At 37.0% G+C, this 6,000-nt stretch overlaps 1 protein-coding gene across 1 annotated transcript in view; it reads left to right on the top strand.

Annotated features, from left to right (window-relative positions):
• The first annotated feature begins 3,414 nt into the window (after positions 1-3,414).
• The window catches only part of tenm2b (teneurin transmembrane protein 2b), a 345,071-nt gene continuing 342,485 nt past the window's right edge, over positions 3,415-6,000 (top strand). The window contains exon 1 of the mRNA XM_017493324.3: positions 3,415-3,776. The gene's annotated coding sequence lies outside the window, so the exon portion shown is untranslated. The remainder of the gene's footprint in view (positions 3,777-6,000) is intronic.

Below are 6,000 nucleotides of genomic sequence, written 5' to 3'. Positions count from 1 at the left end.
TAGTAGCACACAAAATCGACTTCATAGTTACAGTAATATTCATCCTCTAAATTTGTCAAATAAATTAATAAAATAAAAGAGGTGATTCTTAGTTTCTCTCATGGCCTCGTTTGTAAATCCAGAAATGCTACATGGAGTGTGGGAAGCCCTGTTTTATTTTCTCTTTTAAACTAAGCCATTTCAGTTTTCATCTCTAGATATGTTCATGCAAAGCAAGAAATTAGAAAAATCCAGAAATTTCCAGAAAAATCACATGACTGAAACATTCAGATAGCTGATGGCTACAAAAGACTCACCAAAATGCATTAAGGTGACGTCATTCCCCTCAGTACAAATACTTGAAACTGTGTTACAACATATCTCCAGATTCTCCACAGGAGTCGAGCGCCTTATAATTGCAGAGTCTCTCACCCATTACACGAAGCTGCTCTGGCTGCAGTACATTTGGACAGACACGCCTTTAATGCATTCTCAACATGCTGTAATATCACCTGCTGAGCTTTATACTACTCTGAAATGAAGGCAAGTTCCAGATCAAAGAGTTTCACTCTCATAAATATCTATTCGTTCTCACAGCAATACTAGCATACCATCTGAGACTAACGAAGTCTCATTATCAGACCCGGAACAGAATGTGTAATATATAAGGATTATGAAATTATTGTTCAATTATTCGACTGATCTCGAAGGGCAAACATAGAATCATCAGTGCTCTAAAACACAGCTCTATTTTAAATCCAATCAGAATCAATATTTCTCAGCAGCAGTATTATTTCTCATCAGCAGTAATTCTATTAGGTCAGCGGTGTATTTGTTCTCATGTGTCGCCTCTCCAATCTCTGAACCCTATTTCTATTATCTGTGTTTCTCTGGAGGGGACTCTTTTGCTGGCAAAACAAAATGAATGCAATCTGTCATTATCAAGAGAAGAGCGCATTTTTTTCCCCATTTTTCCAAAAGGGCTGCAGAGAAATGTGTCTGCATGACACAGGTTTATTGAGTAGTATTTTTTTAAACTCTCCACCAAATAGAGCATGGCCATCTATAAGAGGAGGTTCACTCAGCGGATTTTCACCCTAATGCAATCACGTAGTATGAAGCCATGCCGGTTATTACTTCTCTTCTTGTGTTCTTTGCTCATTTGTATGTATATAAAAACAAAATAAGGGAAACTTTGATTCAGAGCAACAGTTTGTGGCTTTCAAAACTTTGGACCAGCTTAGTAATGAGAACTGAGTGTGAGTGTGTGACATTTTCAGTCTTCCCAACAAAACTATGTGCAGTCTCTTGTGAAAGATCGGAACTTGAGTATGGTAAGCTGCAAGCTTCAAAATTAACTTGGGTATGGTAAGCTGCAAGCTTCTAAGTGTCTTGATAGACAAAATATCTTAAACTGTTCCACATATTATAATAAGTTTAACATCTGATTCTTTAATGCTGCCTTCAACACAAAGCACATTAGCTATAATAGATAAAATATCCTCACTGTTTTAATATTTTATTTGCATATTCTATTTCACAGAAATATTCTGTCTTAATTTACAGTAAGAATTATTCTTTAGATATAGTCAGCTAGCTTGCTAAAGTGGCTCTACTTAAACCCCTATCTAAGAAACCACTCTTTTCACTATAGGGTATTATTGAACTTTATAGGTTTTAGATTTTTACCCCTGTTTACACACCCCTGTTTACAACTTAGAAAGCGTTTACCTAGCTTTGTTCCATCTTAGCTTTCAGAGCTCCTCAATCTTTACACCCCCGTATGTACACTTCCTCTTGTACTGTGCTCCTAGAGGACTTCAAGTTTACAGGGGGCATGAAATTTAGTGTCTTAGCACGTAAAAGCTTTGGCACTTCTTCTGAGCTGAAAACCTTGTTTTTTCTTTAAAAACTTTCTCCAGGCTTTTTTTCTTTATTTTTTCTTTATTTTATTATTTTTTTAATGTTAGTTTCTGTTGATGCCTGGTTATTTGTTCCATATGCAACTTTGGCTTTGAGAAAGGTATTACTATCATCATCATCATCATCATCATCATCATTATTATTATTATTATTATTATTAGTAGTAGTAGTAGTAGTAGTAGTAGTAGCAGCAGTAGTCGTAGTAGTCAGTAATAGTAGTTGTAGTAGTAATAGTATTAGTCATATTAGTTGTAGCAGTAGTACAAGAATTAGTAGTGGTAGTAGTAATAGTCATAGTAGTAGTAGTAAAAGTCATAGCAGTACAAGTAGTAGTAGTAGTAGTAGTACAACAGCAGTAGTACAAAAATTAGTAGTAATAGTAGTAGTAGTAGTCATAGAAGTTGTAGTATTAGTACAAGTAGCAGTAGTAGTAGTAGTAGTAGTAGGAATAGTAGTCATAGCAGTTTTAGTATAATTAGTAGTAGTAGAAATAGTAGTAAAATTACTGTATATGTAGTATTATTAGTATTAACACTGATTAGATTAGCATTAAAAATAAGCTATATTTAGTTGAAACATGTTACACTCACATGTTACATATTTTGCACGTTTACTGCATGAGTTCCCCAAGTAGGGGTTCACAATCCCTGTTGGGTTGCTTGATTTACAAATGGGGTCATAAGAGAAAATCACAACCTTCTCTTTTGTTTTGTTCATTTCTTTTACAAATTAATATTATGAACATCGATCTAACTATCAAGAAAGACTTTGTGCTACTGTTTTAAAGCGTTCCTGTGAGTCCCATTCAAACAATCCACATTTAAATGAAAAGTGTATGTGCTTTTTCAGTCTTTTTGTGCTATCCTGAGACACTGCACTAGCATCAGAGTTCAATTAAAAATGGACACATTTCTCCATCCGTCTACCTCGGCTAGTTTATCAACAACTTTGAGTGATTGTTAAACATAAAATTGAACATGTCCATTTGGGGTCGCTTGCCCAAAAACGTTTGGCGACTCTTGCTTTATTGTGTGGTAATGTAAATGATTTAAGGAACATAACTGGACCTTAAGGACCACTCTTTAGCTTTAGAGTAATACTTTGAAGGTAAACTTCTTCAAAGATCTTCAGGAAAGCACCTTTCTAGGTAAAAGATACCAAAAGGTACCTTATAGTGACAAGGAAAGGTATAGGTTAGTACCCTGTTTCAGAAGGTGTATAATCATGATAAAATGAATTATGAATATTTTGAATAAACATTATTCCGTAAACACACGAATAGGCTAAACAGATTGGAAGTATAAGCCTAGTACATTTATAAATGAATAAACACGATGCATAGAAAAAGAAAGATATTTTTCATTATTAACATTTTTGTGTTTTTAGAAATTAAGAAGTTTCGAGTAGAAGTGCTTCTGCGTTTGATAGTTGTGTTATGAAGTGTGTTTTGATGCCTGTTTTTTGGCTATTTAGCGCGACACTAGGTATGGGCGCGTGCGCTGTGTAGTAATTACAAACAGCTCGCGCACACGCTTAACAGCACGAGAAAACACTCGACATGTACTTCCTGTTGTTTTAACCTGTACACGCCGCCACACACACGCACACATACACACACACACACTCTGGGGTGAAGCTGGAATACGGCGTTGTTGTTGTTTTTTAATAGTCTGTGTGATGAGGAGCAGCTCTGAGTGACTGGCGTGTTTCTATCTGAGGTGAATCTTAGGTGCGCGAGGCTTCATCTCGCGGCGTGTCGGAGAGGGGAAAAAAGAAAAAAGGTAGAGCACTGCGGCTCGCGCACGGACTCAAAGTTCAGTCAGTGTGAGGTGGGAGAGATGACAACGCGCGCCTAAGACACGACATCTTAACAGGTAGGACATTTCGCGTGTGTGTGTGTGTGTGTGTGTGTGTGTGTGTGTGTTGTTCAGGACGGAGGAGTGTTTAGTAGAGAGCATCGCTGCATCAGACATGGTAACACACTGACTAGTAACAAACTAACTCCGTGGCTGCAGTGTGTGTGTGTGTGTGTGTGTGTGTGTGTGGAGGGGAATCGCATCAATGCTCGACTTTTTAACTTGTCTACCACCAATTTTAACTGATAGCATGTACTAACTCAGACCCTGTTGTGTGTGTGTGTGTGTGTGTGTGTGGAGGGGAATCATATCGATGCTCAGCTTTGAAACTTTCGCAGGTTTGTGCATGGGAATCTGAACGTCATTGTTGTGTTTCTTCTCTTAGTTGATCATCATAACCCTAGAGCTTGCTTTAATTATGAATTTCTTTAACATCATTTACATAGCATCATGTACATGCCTCAAATATGTACAGATACAGTATGTACAGCTACAGGAGATGCTCAGAGTCCCTTTTTGGACATTATGGGTCTCATAAATAACAAATATAACTACAAACACTGAAGCCATTTGTGTGGGAAAGAACACAAAAAAAGGAGAGACATGCAGCTATAGATAACCTTTTCCATTCTTATATATTATCCAGCTAAACGTGTTGCACTGTAATAAGGCTCTTTAGAAGCACCTTGCAAACTGAGACACATGGATAAGTGCACGTGTAGTCGTGAAAACAGCCTGCTCATTTACACTCTGCACTTGAAGTCAGAGGAAAGTCGATCTTGGTGGCCAGACATCTCAGTAAAAGCTTTACTAATGGCTTTACCCGGCCTGACTGACCTGGTCATCAATCATCTGCATTTAGTCATCCATCATGCCAGATGCCTCTTTCCGGAAACGGTAGCCTCTGCCAGTTGTCCTCTGCACCGCGCAGAAGGTCTGAAACGCTTTGCTGAATCTGAACACAGTGCTGCTGTTGCAACTTCTCACGTTTTTAATTGAAATTTTTTTGTGTGGTACATTTAGTGTGTTATCTCACATACTGATACAGCTCCATCATGGCATTTTGTCACAAAGTGAAAAGTTTCAGTGCACGGTTTTAGAAAGTCTGAAAATGAACCGAGGATACTCTGAGAGCTGCTTATCAGACAGGCAGATTAATGTCACTTGTTTAGCTTTTAGAAAAATACACTTAAGCACTTTTTAAAAAAAAAAAACCAAACGAAGAAAAACTCATCACTGTTATATGAATATCATTACATTTTCATTTTCAGACAATTTTATCCAAAGAGATGTATTATAAGGCAGAATCCTGTCTAAACATAGAGCTGTTGCAGCAGCTGACAATTACACTAGGCATGTATAGATGTGCTGCAAGACTAAGGGCGGTTTCTCACTTGGCTCATATACTAAAGTCTTCACCCCGGATCGATTGTAGCCTCGTTCTTTTTGCTGGGAAAGACGGGAGGGGTCGAGACAAATTCCTCCTAAAACTGCAGCTCAATGACAGCTCTGTAATTCCTTCTCTGAACAAAATCTTTACACTGTATACCCATTTATTATTATTATTAATATTTATTTAACTGATGCATAATTTAGTTCACTTGTGTTCCTTTAGCTTTGCAATTCAAAAACATCCATCCATCCATAGCTACCGTGACCCCCCCCCCCCCCCCCCACAAAAAAAAACAAAAAAAACAAAAAAAACAACAACATTAAAAAATAGACTTCACTGCCATTCTGAAACATAAAAAAGGAAGTAAAATGACAAATGTAACCAATCAAAAAGCAATCATTTAAAGTGAACCCAAGGCCATTGTTGTGAACTGGACCAGAGATTTATTCCCTGGACAAAAAAACAGGACAGAGAGAAACACATGTACACACAAGGGTTGAAGGCAGTTGTAGTACCAAGGAATGCAGTAATACAAACACAAAGCAGACTCACAAATCAGTCAATTCATTAAGACATTATAGGATAGCTTCTTTTATAATAATGTAAGTACTGCGTCTCTGGTAGTCAATTATTTATGTGAATTAATCGGCTTAAATATGGCTGAGAATAATTTACTACTGTTCCAAATATCACTCATAAGCCAAAGCTGATTCATCAATTATTTGTTTGATTAATGCACATGAATAATCAGCTATTAAAATTTTATTTTGTTTGCACTAGTTCTATTATTTCTAACTCTAATATTTATATTCATATAAAAGATGTTAGCTTTTTTCAATTCGTAAGACT

Source organism: Ictalurus punctatus, chromosome 18 (genome assembly GCF_001660625.3).
Source record: "Ictalurus punctatus breed USDA103 chromosome 18, Coco_2.0, whole genome shotgun sequence".
Taxonomy (NCBI): Eukaryota; Metazoa; Chordata; class Actinopteri; order Siluriformes; family Ictaluridae; genus Ictalurus; species Ictalurus punctatus.
This window is presented reverse-complemented; position numbering and strand designations above follow the sequence as displayed.